This window comes from Lates calcarifer, unplaced genomic scaffold, assembly GCF_001640805.2.
Source record: "Lates calcarifer isolate ASB-BC8 unplaced genomic scaffold, TLL_Latcal_v3 _unitig_829_quiver_1620, whole genome shotgun sequence".
Lineage (NCBI taxonomy): Eukaryota > Metazoa > Chordata > Actinopteri > Centropomidae > Lates > Lates calcarifer.
The window spans coordinates 1-10539 of record NW_026118023.1 but is presented as its reverse complement, the minus strand read 5'-3'; the positions used below and the strand labels follow the sequence as shown (position 1 = coordinate 10539).

The 10539-nt window shown below is 36.8% G+C and overlaps 1 long non-coding RNA gene across 1 annotated transcript; it reads left to right on the top strand.

Annotated features, from left to right (window-relative positions):
- Positions 1-7887, top strand: LOC108880073 (uncharacterized). Its single transcript, XR_001960426.2, has 5 exons — positions 1-146; positions 1505-1644; positions 3627-3766; positions 5739-5878; positions 7671-7887. It is a non-coding gene; the product is annotated as an uncharacterized LOC108880073 (long non-coding RNA).
- Positions 7888-10539: the final 2652 nt, after the last annotated feature.

The following is a 10539-nucleotide window of genomic DNA, read 5'->3' as shown; positions in this document are numbered from 1 at the left end:
ACCAAGTTCAAAGCGTTGCTTCGGTTTGTCAGTTCAAGCAAGAAAACGTCCTTACCGAAGAGATCTGGGTGCTAAAACAAACTCTGGAGCTCTTTTTTTCTGTTGAACACAAGTGAGACGACTCTGAACACACCTGCGGCGTGAAGGTAAGGCACACAGTTAGCGGCTAGTGTTAGCATTAGCTAGTGATGGGCAGATGAAGCCTCATGAAGCTCTGAGGCTTTCTTTTTCTGTGCCGAAAAGACACTTAGACACCGCACCAGAAGTACAACTAAGTTCTTTGTTAAAAGGAGTAAGACAATATTGTTGAATAATACTGATGCCTCTTATACAGCTTGTTTAGCTTGTTCGTGTGTTTGTGTCACTGTCGACATTTTACGTCTCTTTGTCATTGTGTGTTCCACCCTGGTCATTTTAACTCGGTTTATGGTGGTTTATAATGTCGTTGTCACCGGGTTGTGGTTATTGGCGGTCATTTTATACCATTTTGCGTCTCTACCTGGCTGTTTTACACCAGGGTGTTAGCATCAACATTAGAGTCGGGCGTTAGCATTAGCCTTATCTTTTAACCATGCCTTTTCGGTGTCGTTTTTATTTGCGTGGGTTAAAGTGCGTTTGTGATTCTGTGACTAAAGCGTCCCTGACATGAGTTGAGGATGGTAACTGTTAAGTATTCCATTTGTCTGTTTACAACTCTGCTTGCATCTCTTAATAACTAGAGATAACTCTGCAGACATTTTACTGCTTCTCTGTGATGTTGTGCTCCAGCTTGGTCCATTTAAGTCACTTTATGGTGTATTATCATGTCGATGTGATCATTTTGTCCATTTGTGGTGGTATTGCGTCGTCTCTAGCTAGCTGTTTTACATCTACTTATGGTCAGCTTCGTTGTGGTTGCTTTACATCGTATTGTGTCTCTATAGTTTTGTTTCTATTCCAGGTAATTGAACGTTTCTTTGTGGTCATTTTGTTTTTCAGTGTGGCAGTTAAGCATATCCTTGTGATCATTTTGCGACTTAGTTTTTTGCCTCTGTCGTTTTATATGTCTTCGTAGTTGTTTGGTAGTAATCTGCCCATAACCATCCATTGATCCCCTGTTATGTATATTATTGATTACAAATTTGGTTGTGGTGACTTGAGACTCTGAGCTCAGTTTGTGTTAAATACAAGCTGGATTAAAGCTGGATTAAAACTGGATTTAACTCCTCCACAAGTTTTAAGCCTCAGTAGGGGGTCACAATGTATGAGCTGAGATTACTGTTAGAAATTATTAAAACTACTATAACTAAATTGCTTTTCTCTCTGAGATGAAAGAAGTCATATTTTGTTAATATAATTTATTTATTTACCTCTAAACTCAAAGTGTTATTGTCAAGGTTCTAGTGTTTAGTTTTCAGTGCTGTATCTCTATACCTGTATTTCTACACCTGTCAAGTTTTTGAGGTGAACTGTTCTTTATAAATGAGGTTATTTGTTTTTCAAGTATTCTACTTGTGTTTTCCAGGTTTACTTGTTCAGCTGCTGCAGCCTGGACAGAAACACCACATTCCTAAAGGTGTGATGATTTTTCACCACTTTGTCCATGATCACAGAGAGTCTTCGTACAGTGAAGTAGTTCTCTGAAACCAGGACTGAGGCCTCCAGGTAATTCACAAATAGGTTAACATCAACTGTCAAACACAGAGCTCTGACATTGAATTATAGATCTTCAGCAATTGATCTGAAGTCTGAATGGTTTGATTTGCTGTCTTTCTCTCTCTCTCCCTCCCTTTCCTTCACTCTTGCTCCTTCTCTCTCTCTGTCTTGCAGTCTCTCTCACTCTCTCCTGGCTTGTTCTCTCTGTGTGTGTCTCTCGCTCTCTCCCTCCCTCTCCCTCGCTCTTGCTCTCTCTTTCTCTTGCTCTCTCGTTTTAAATTTCAATTTCGATTTTTTATTTAGTTGGCTTTTTTGGCATGACGTTTTTCTCTCTCTCCTTCTTTCTGTCTCTCTCCCTCGCTCTCTTAAGCCTGGTACAAACTGAAAGATTTTTAAAATTTTAGCTGATGTTGAAAATGTTAGAGCCTGCACACACAATGTCAATAATGTCAGATTTCACAGTTTTGTTCTTATAGTGTGTGATGTGCAACGTGAAGACCAACACGGCACACCACACCACAACAGATTCACCAACAACAACCAGAGTCTGAACTCTGAGAACTCCGAATCACAATTTTAGAGTACACAAACATGGCGGACGACGATGTCTTTTGTTTGTTGTGCTTCCGTCTTCAGTCAGCTTGTTTCCTGATTGGCTATCGTTCTGTTCCACGTGACAGGCCACAGAGTGCGTGCTCAACTTTCCTCGGTGCTCCCCCCACACAACAGGATTTCTGGTTGCAAATAAAAAAGTTTAATATTTACAGAGTAAATATTAAAGTAAGACAATATTGTTGAATAATACTGATGCCTCTTATACAGCTTGTTTAGCTTGTTCGTGTGTTTGTGTCACTGTCGACATTTTACGTCTCTTTGTCATTGTGTGTTCCACCCTGGTCATTTTAACTCGGTTTATGGTGGTTTATAATGTCGTTGTCACCGGGTTGTGGTTATTGGCGGTCATTTTATACCATTTTGCGTCTCTACCTGGCTGTTTTACACCAGGGTGTTAGCATCAACATTAGAGTCGGGCGTTAGCATTAGCCTTATCTTTTAACCATGCCTTTTCGGTGTCGTTTTTATTTGCGTGGGTTAAAGTGCGTTTGTGATTCTGTGACTAAAGCGTCCCTGACATGAGTTGAGGATGGTAACTGTTAAGTATTCCATTTGTCTGTTTACAACTCTGCTTGCATCTCTTAATAACTAGAGATAACTCTGCAGACATTTTACTGCTTCTCTGTGATGTTGTGCTCCAGCTTGGTCCATTTAAGTCACTTTATGGTGTATTATCATGTCGATGTGATCATTTTGTCCATTTGTGGTGGTATTGCGTCGTCTCTAGCTAGCTGTTTTACATCTACTTATGGTCAGCTTCATTGTGGTTGCTTTACATCGTATTGTGTCTCTATAGTTTTGTTTCTATTCCAGGTAATTGAACGTTTCTTTGTGGTCATTTTGTTTTTCAGTGTGGCAGTTAAGCATATCCTTGTGATCATTTTGCGACTTAGTTTTTGCCTCTGTTGTTTTATATGTCTTCGTAGTTGTTTGGTAGTAATCTGCCCATAACCATCCATTGATCCCCTGTTATGTATATTATTGATTACAAATTTGGTTGTGGTGACTTGAGACTTTGAGCTCAGTTTGTGTTAAATACAAGCTGGATTAAAGCTGGATTAAAACTGGATTTAACTCCTCCACAAGTTTTAAGCCTCAGTAGGGGGTCACAATGTATGAGCTGAGATTACTGTTAGAAATTATTAAAACTACTATAACTAAATTGCTTTTCTCTCTGAGATGAAAGAAGTCATATTTTGTTAATATAATTTATTTATTTACCTCTAAACTCAAAGTGTTATTGTCAAGGTTCTAGTGTTTAGTTTTCAGTGCTGTATCTCTATACCTGTATTTCTACACCTGTCAAGTTTTTGAGGTGAACTGTTCTTTATAAATGAGGTTATTTGTTTTTCAAGTATTCTACTTGTGTTTTCCAGGTTTACTTGTTCAGCTGCTGCAGCCTGGACAGAAACACCACATTCCTAAAGGTGTGATGATTTTTCACCACTTTGTCCATGATCACAGAGAGTCTTCGTACAGTGAAGTAGTTCTCTGAAACCAGGACTGAGGCCTCCAGGTAATTCACAAATAGGTTAACATCAACTGTCAAACACAGAGCTCTGACATTGAATTATAGATCTTCAGCAATTGATCTGAAGTCTGAATGGTTTGATTTGCTGTCTTTCTCTCTCTCTCCCTCCCTTTCCTTCACTCTTGCTCCTTCTCTCTCTCTGTCTTGCAGTCTCTCTCACTCTCTCCTGGCTTGTTCTCTCTGTGTGTGTCTCTCGCTCTCTCCCTCCCTCTCCCTCGCTCTTGCTCTCTCTTTCTCTTGCTCTCTCGTTTTAAATTTCAATTTCGATTTTTTATTTAGTTGGCTTTTTTGGCATGACGTTTTTCTCTCTCTCCTTCTTTCTGTCTCTCTCCCTCGCTCTCTTAAGCCTGGTACAAACTGAAAGATTTTTAAAATTTTAGCTGATGTTGAAAATGTTAGAGCCTGCACACACAATGTCAATAATGTCAGATTTCACAGTTTTGTTCTTATAGTGTGTGATGTGCAACGTGAAGACCAACACGGCACACCACACCACAACAGATTCACCAACAACAACCAGAGTCTGAACTCTGAGAACTCCGAATCACAATTTTAGAGTACACAAACATGGCGGACGACGATGTCTTTTGTTTGTTGTGCTTCCGTCTTCAGTCAGCTTGTTTCCTGATTGGCTATCGTTCTGTTCCACGTGACAGGCCACAGAGTGCGTGCTCAACTTTCCTCGGTGCTCCCCCCACACAACAGGATTTCTGGTTGCAAATAAAAAAGTTTAATATTTACAGAGTAAATATTAAAGTAAGACAATATTGTTGAATAATACTGATGCCTCTTATACAGCTTGTTTAGCTTGTTCGTGTGTTTGTGTCACTGTCGACATTTTACGTCTCTTTGTCATTGTGTGTTCCACCCTGGTCATTTTAACTCGGTTTATGGTGGTTTATAATGTCGTTGTCACCGGGTTGTGGTTATTGGCGGTCATTTTATACCATTTTGCGTCTCTACCTGGCTGTTTTACACCAGGGTGTTAGCATCAACATTAGAGTCGGGCGTTAGCATTAGCCTTATCTTTTAACCATGCCTTTTCGGTGTCGTTTTTATTTGCGTGGGTTAAAGTGCGTTTGTGATTCTGTGACTAAAGCGTCCCTGACATGAGTTGAGGATGGTAACTGTTAAGTATTCCATTTGTCTGTTTACAACTCTGCTTGCATCTCTTAATAACTAGAGATAACTCTGCAGACATTTTACTGCTTCTCTGTGATGTTGTGCTCCAGCTTGGTCCATTTAAGTCACTTTATGGTGTATTATCATGTCGATGTGATCATTTTGTCCATTTGTGGTGGTATTGCGTCGTCTCTAGCTAGCTGTTTTACATCTACTTATGGTCAGCTTCATTGTGGTTGCTTTACATCGTATTGTGTCTCTATAGTTTTGTTTCTATTCCAGGTAATTGAACGTTTCTTTGTGGTCATTTTGTTTTTCAGTGTGGCAGTTAAGCATATCCTTGTGATCATTTTGCGACTTAGTTTTTTGCCTCTGTTGTTTTATATGTCTTCGTAGTTGTTTGGTAGTAATCTGCCCATAACCATCCATTGATCCCCTGTTATGTATATTATTGATTACAAATTTGGTTGTGGTGACTTGAGACTTTGAGCTCAGTTTGTGTTAAATACAAGCTGGATTAAAACTGGATTTAACTCCTCCACAAGTTTTAAGCCTCAGTAGGGGGTCACAATGTATGAGCTGAGATTACTGTTAGAAATTATTAAAACTACTATAACTAAATTGCTTTTCTCTCTGAGATGAAAGAAGTCATATTTTGTTAATATAATTTATTTATTTACCTCTAAACTCAAAGTGTTATTGTCAAGGTTCTAGTGTTTAGTTTTCAGTGCTGTATCTCTATACCTGTATTTCTACACCTGTCAAGTTTTTGAGGTGAACTGTTCTTTATAAATGAGGTTATTTGTTTTTCAAGTATTCTACTTGTGTTTTCCAGGTTTACTTGTTCAGCTGCTGCAGCCTGGACAGAAACACCACATTCCTAAAGGTGTGATGATTTTTCACCACTTTGTCCATGATCACAGAGAGTCTTCGTACAGTGAAGTAGTTCTCTGAAACCAGGACTGAGGCCTCCAGGTAATTCACAAATAGGTTAACATCAACTGTCAAACACAGAGCTCTGACATTGAATTATAGATCTTCAGCAATTGATCTGAAGTCTGAATGGTTTGATTTGCTGTCTTTCTCTCTCTCTCCCTCCCTTTCCTTCACTCTTGCTCCTTCTCTCTCTCTGTCTTGCAGTCTCTCTCACTCTCTCCTGGCTTGTTCTCTCTGTGTGTGTCTCTCGCTCTCTCCCTCCCTCTCCCTCGCTCTTGCGCTCTCTTTCTCTTGCTCTCTCGTTTTAAATTTCAATTTCGATTTTTTATTTAGTTGGCTTTTTTGGCATGACGTTTTTCTCTCTCTCCTTCTTTCTGTCTCTCTCCCTCGCTCTCTTAAGCCTGGTACAAACTGAAAGATTTTTAAAATTTTAGCTGATGTTGAAAATGTTAGAGCCTGCACACACAACGTCAATAATGTCAGATTTCACAGTTTTGTTCTTATAGTGTGTGATGTGCAACGTGAAGACCAACACGGCACACCACACCACAACAGATTCACCAACAACAACCAGAGTCTGAACTCTGAGAACTCCGAATCACAATTTTAGAGTACACAAACATGGCGGACGACGATGTCTTTTGTTTGTTGTGCTTCCGTCTTCAGTCAGCTTGTTTCCTGATTGGCTATCGTTCTGTTCCACGTGACAGGCCACAGAGTGCGTGCTCAGCTTTCCTCGGTGCTCCCCCCACACAACAGGATTTCTGGTTGCAAATAAAAAAGTTTAATATTTACAGAGTCGGCTCCAATCGTCTTCGGAGCGGTTATTCCATTCAATTCAGTTTTATTTATATAGCACCGAACAACAACAGAAGTTATCTCAAGGCACTTTTCTAGAGCAAGTCTAGACCGTACTCTTCACACATTTCACACCACAGGAAAATCTGGCAAGATAATCTTTAGAACCAACCAATAATCAGGCCTTTGCTTACTTTGATCAGAAGGGGGGATTTGGGCCAATAGTTGGCCTGATTATCTTTTGGTGTGTACCCCACTTTACCATTTCTGTCTAATTGTCTTTCTCCTTCCCCCTCTCTCTCTTCCTTACTCTCATGCTTTCTCTCTATCTCTGCCCCTCTTCTCACACACTTTCTCTCTCTCCCTTCCTTACTCTTTCTCTGTCGCTCTCCCTTCCCCCTCTGTTTTATTCACTCTCTCTCATTCTCTCGGTCTTTTTCTCTCCCTTTTCCTCTCTCTGTCTCCCTCTCTTCACATAAATCATAAATATGTAAAGAACTCATTCATTTCATTGGCGGCTGTGGCTTAGGAGGTAGAGCAGTCGTCCACCAATCAGAAGGTCGGTGGTTCGATTCCCGGCTCCTCCAGTCTGCATGCCAAAGCGCTTTGAGTGGTCGAAAAGACTAGAAAAGCGCTATATAAGTACAGTCCATTTACCATTTATTTCAGTGTCACACTAGAAACACTGTCATTGTGGTTTCTATCAACCAAATTTAGTTTAACTGACTTTGGAGGAAAAAAACATTTCCATCCACTGCTGTTGTGTGAATATCAGGAGCTGATGGAGTCAGTTCTCCAGTTAGAGCAGCTTCTTCTGTCTTTGTGTATAAAGCAAATTTAACTCTTGGACTAGTTCGGATTATTCAGGAACCAGTTAGTCGACACTCTTTGTGTCTTTGTAGATTTAGTGTCTTTTACTTCTCTATCTTTTGACAAGTTTGAAGTTCAAGACCCAGAAACTCTGTGTGCTTTTATTTTGATGTGTGTTGTGTTAAAAGTCATATTTATTCTAATGTTTTGTCTTTCTCCATAGGATTCAAACTTTAAATCACAGAAAGACAAGACAGACTTGAAGACATTTCCAGAAGGTCAGTGTTTTTGTCAGTTTATTTTTTTCAGTCTGACTCTGTCATTACCTCAGCTGCAGTTTGACACATTAAAGCTGCTGTAACTTTTCAGTTTTAATTAGTATTTAGTATTATTCAACAATGTTGAATAAAACAATGTTGTTTTTAAACAGAAAATATAAAACCTTAGTATAGAATAGAACAGACCCTTATAATAAATAGGTTTAAATAAAGTATAAAAGCCTTTAAAACATATATTTAAAACCCTAAATAAATATGTCTAAAAAGTAAGTATAAAATCATTTAAAAATACATTTTAAACCTTAAAGGAATAGGTCTAAAAAAATAAGGATAAAATGTAAAAAAACCTTGTAAAACAGGTTTGATAAATAAGGTTAAAATCTTTAAAGATATAAATATTTAAAATCTTTAAAAATACGTTTAAAATACGTTTAAGCATGAAACCTGTAAAAAATTAATTTGGAACCTTAGGAAAATGTCTAAACAATAAGTATCAAATCCACAAAAAGTTTAGTCTAACCAAGCCTTTAAAAATATTTTTAAAACTAAAACATAACTATAAAAAAAAATGTCTGAACAATGAGTGTAAAACATTTTAAATATAAAACCTTAGAAATATATTTTCAAAATGTTTAAAAACAGCTCTAAAAAAAGTAAAATTATTTGTATAACAGTTTCAAAATAGAGAAATGCAACTCAAAAGTTTCTTCTTAAACTTTTACTGATTTTATTCATTATTTATTCACAGACATTTGACAAACAATTGTTAGAGCTGGTTAGGGTTAATGTAGTTATGAGCACATTTTCCAAAGATGAACATATCCATTAAGCATCTTCATTTAACTGCTTGTGATACAATTATTAATTAACTAGTTATATCAGAAGTAGTTGACTGTTCTCATAGGTGTTTACTCTTTGGAAAATGTGCCCATAAATGCATTACAGATGGTAGGGAAACAAAGAGCTTTCACTTGAACAACAGGAAACCAACACTGTTTACAGCAGTTAGATGGTGGAGGACTTTTATCTAATTAACAGCTACACAGGTCTTCAGCTGCTGTTGTCTTCTCTTCCTGCAGAGACAAACACAAGTGTTAATCACAGAAATTGATCAATAAATCTATTCTTTCTTTTTGCAAACTGCTGACACCTAATCACACTGATTTAAACTTAACATTTTTAGTGTGTTTTTCTAATTATTAATCACAGTAATGAGTAGAAACAATTCTGAAACTTGATATAAAATAAGAACCTACTGTAATTATTACATAATCTCTTAAATTTCACAGAGGTAAACATGAACCATATAATATATACAGGAAAACAATTTAAAGTGTTTTACTGCACAGTACTTTTTGCCTTTCTTAAATGATATTTTTTACGACCTACTATACTATGACATTTTTTGACCCTTTCTTATGCCTTTTTATACTATAAATTTTTTGGACCATTTTTAATGCCTTACAATACTATGACATTTTTTTGATGCCTACCTATACTATAACATTTTTTGACCATATTTAACGCCTTACAATACTATGACATTTTTTGAGCATTTTGGACACCTTACAATACTATGACATTTTTTGACCGTTTTTGAGGCCTTACTTTAGTATGACATTTTTTGACTATTTTGGACACCTTACAATACTAAACATTTTTTGACCATTTTGGACACCTTACAATACTATGACATTTTTTGACCATTTTTGAGGCCTTACTTTAGTATGACATTTTTTGACAGTCTTTGAGTGTCTTTTATGCCTTACTATACTAAGACAGTTTTTGAGCATTTTTGAGGCCTTAAATTTTTTGATCATTTCTGATACCTTACTATATTATACATTTTTTTGACGCCTTACATTTTTTGAAGGTTTTTGAGGCCTTACTATACTATGACAGTTTTTGACCATTTTGGACACCTTACAATACTATGACATTTTCTGACCATTTTTGAGGCCTTACTTTAGTATGACATTTCTTGACAGTTTTTGAACATTTTTTGACCATTTCTTATGCCTTTTTATACTATAAAATTTTTGGACCATTTTTAATGCCTTACAATACTATGACATTTTTTTGATGCCTACCAATACTATGACATTTTTTTGACCGTTTTTGACGCCTACCTATACTATAACATTTTTTGACCATATTTAACGCCTTACAATACTATGTCATTTTTTGACCGTTTTTGAGGCCTTACAATACTATGACATTTTTTTGATGCCTACCTATACTATAACATTTTTTGACCATATTTAACGCCTTACAATACTATGACATTTTTTGAGCATTTTGGACACCTTACAATACTATGACATTTTTTGACCGTTTTTGAGGCCTTACTTTAGTATGACATTTTTTTGACAGTCTTTGAGTGTTTTTTATGCCTTACTATACTAAGACAGTTTTTGAGCATTTTTGAGGCCTTAAATTTTTTGATCATTTCTGATACCTTACTATATTATACATTTTTTTGACCATTTTTGACGCCTTACATTTTTTGATGGTTTTTTGAGGCCTTACTATACTATGACATTTCTTGACATTTTTTTAACCATTTTTTGAGTGTTTTTTGAGGCCTTACTTTAGTATGACATTTTTGACCATTTTTGAACGTTTTTTGACGCCCTACCAATACTGTGACATTTTTTGACCATTTTCTTATGCCTTATTATACTATAAAATTTTTGGACCATTTTTAATGCCTTACAATACTATGTCATTTTTTGACCGTTTTTGAGGCCTTACTTTAGTATGACATTTTTTGACCATTTTGGACACCTTACAATACTATGTCATTTTTTGACC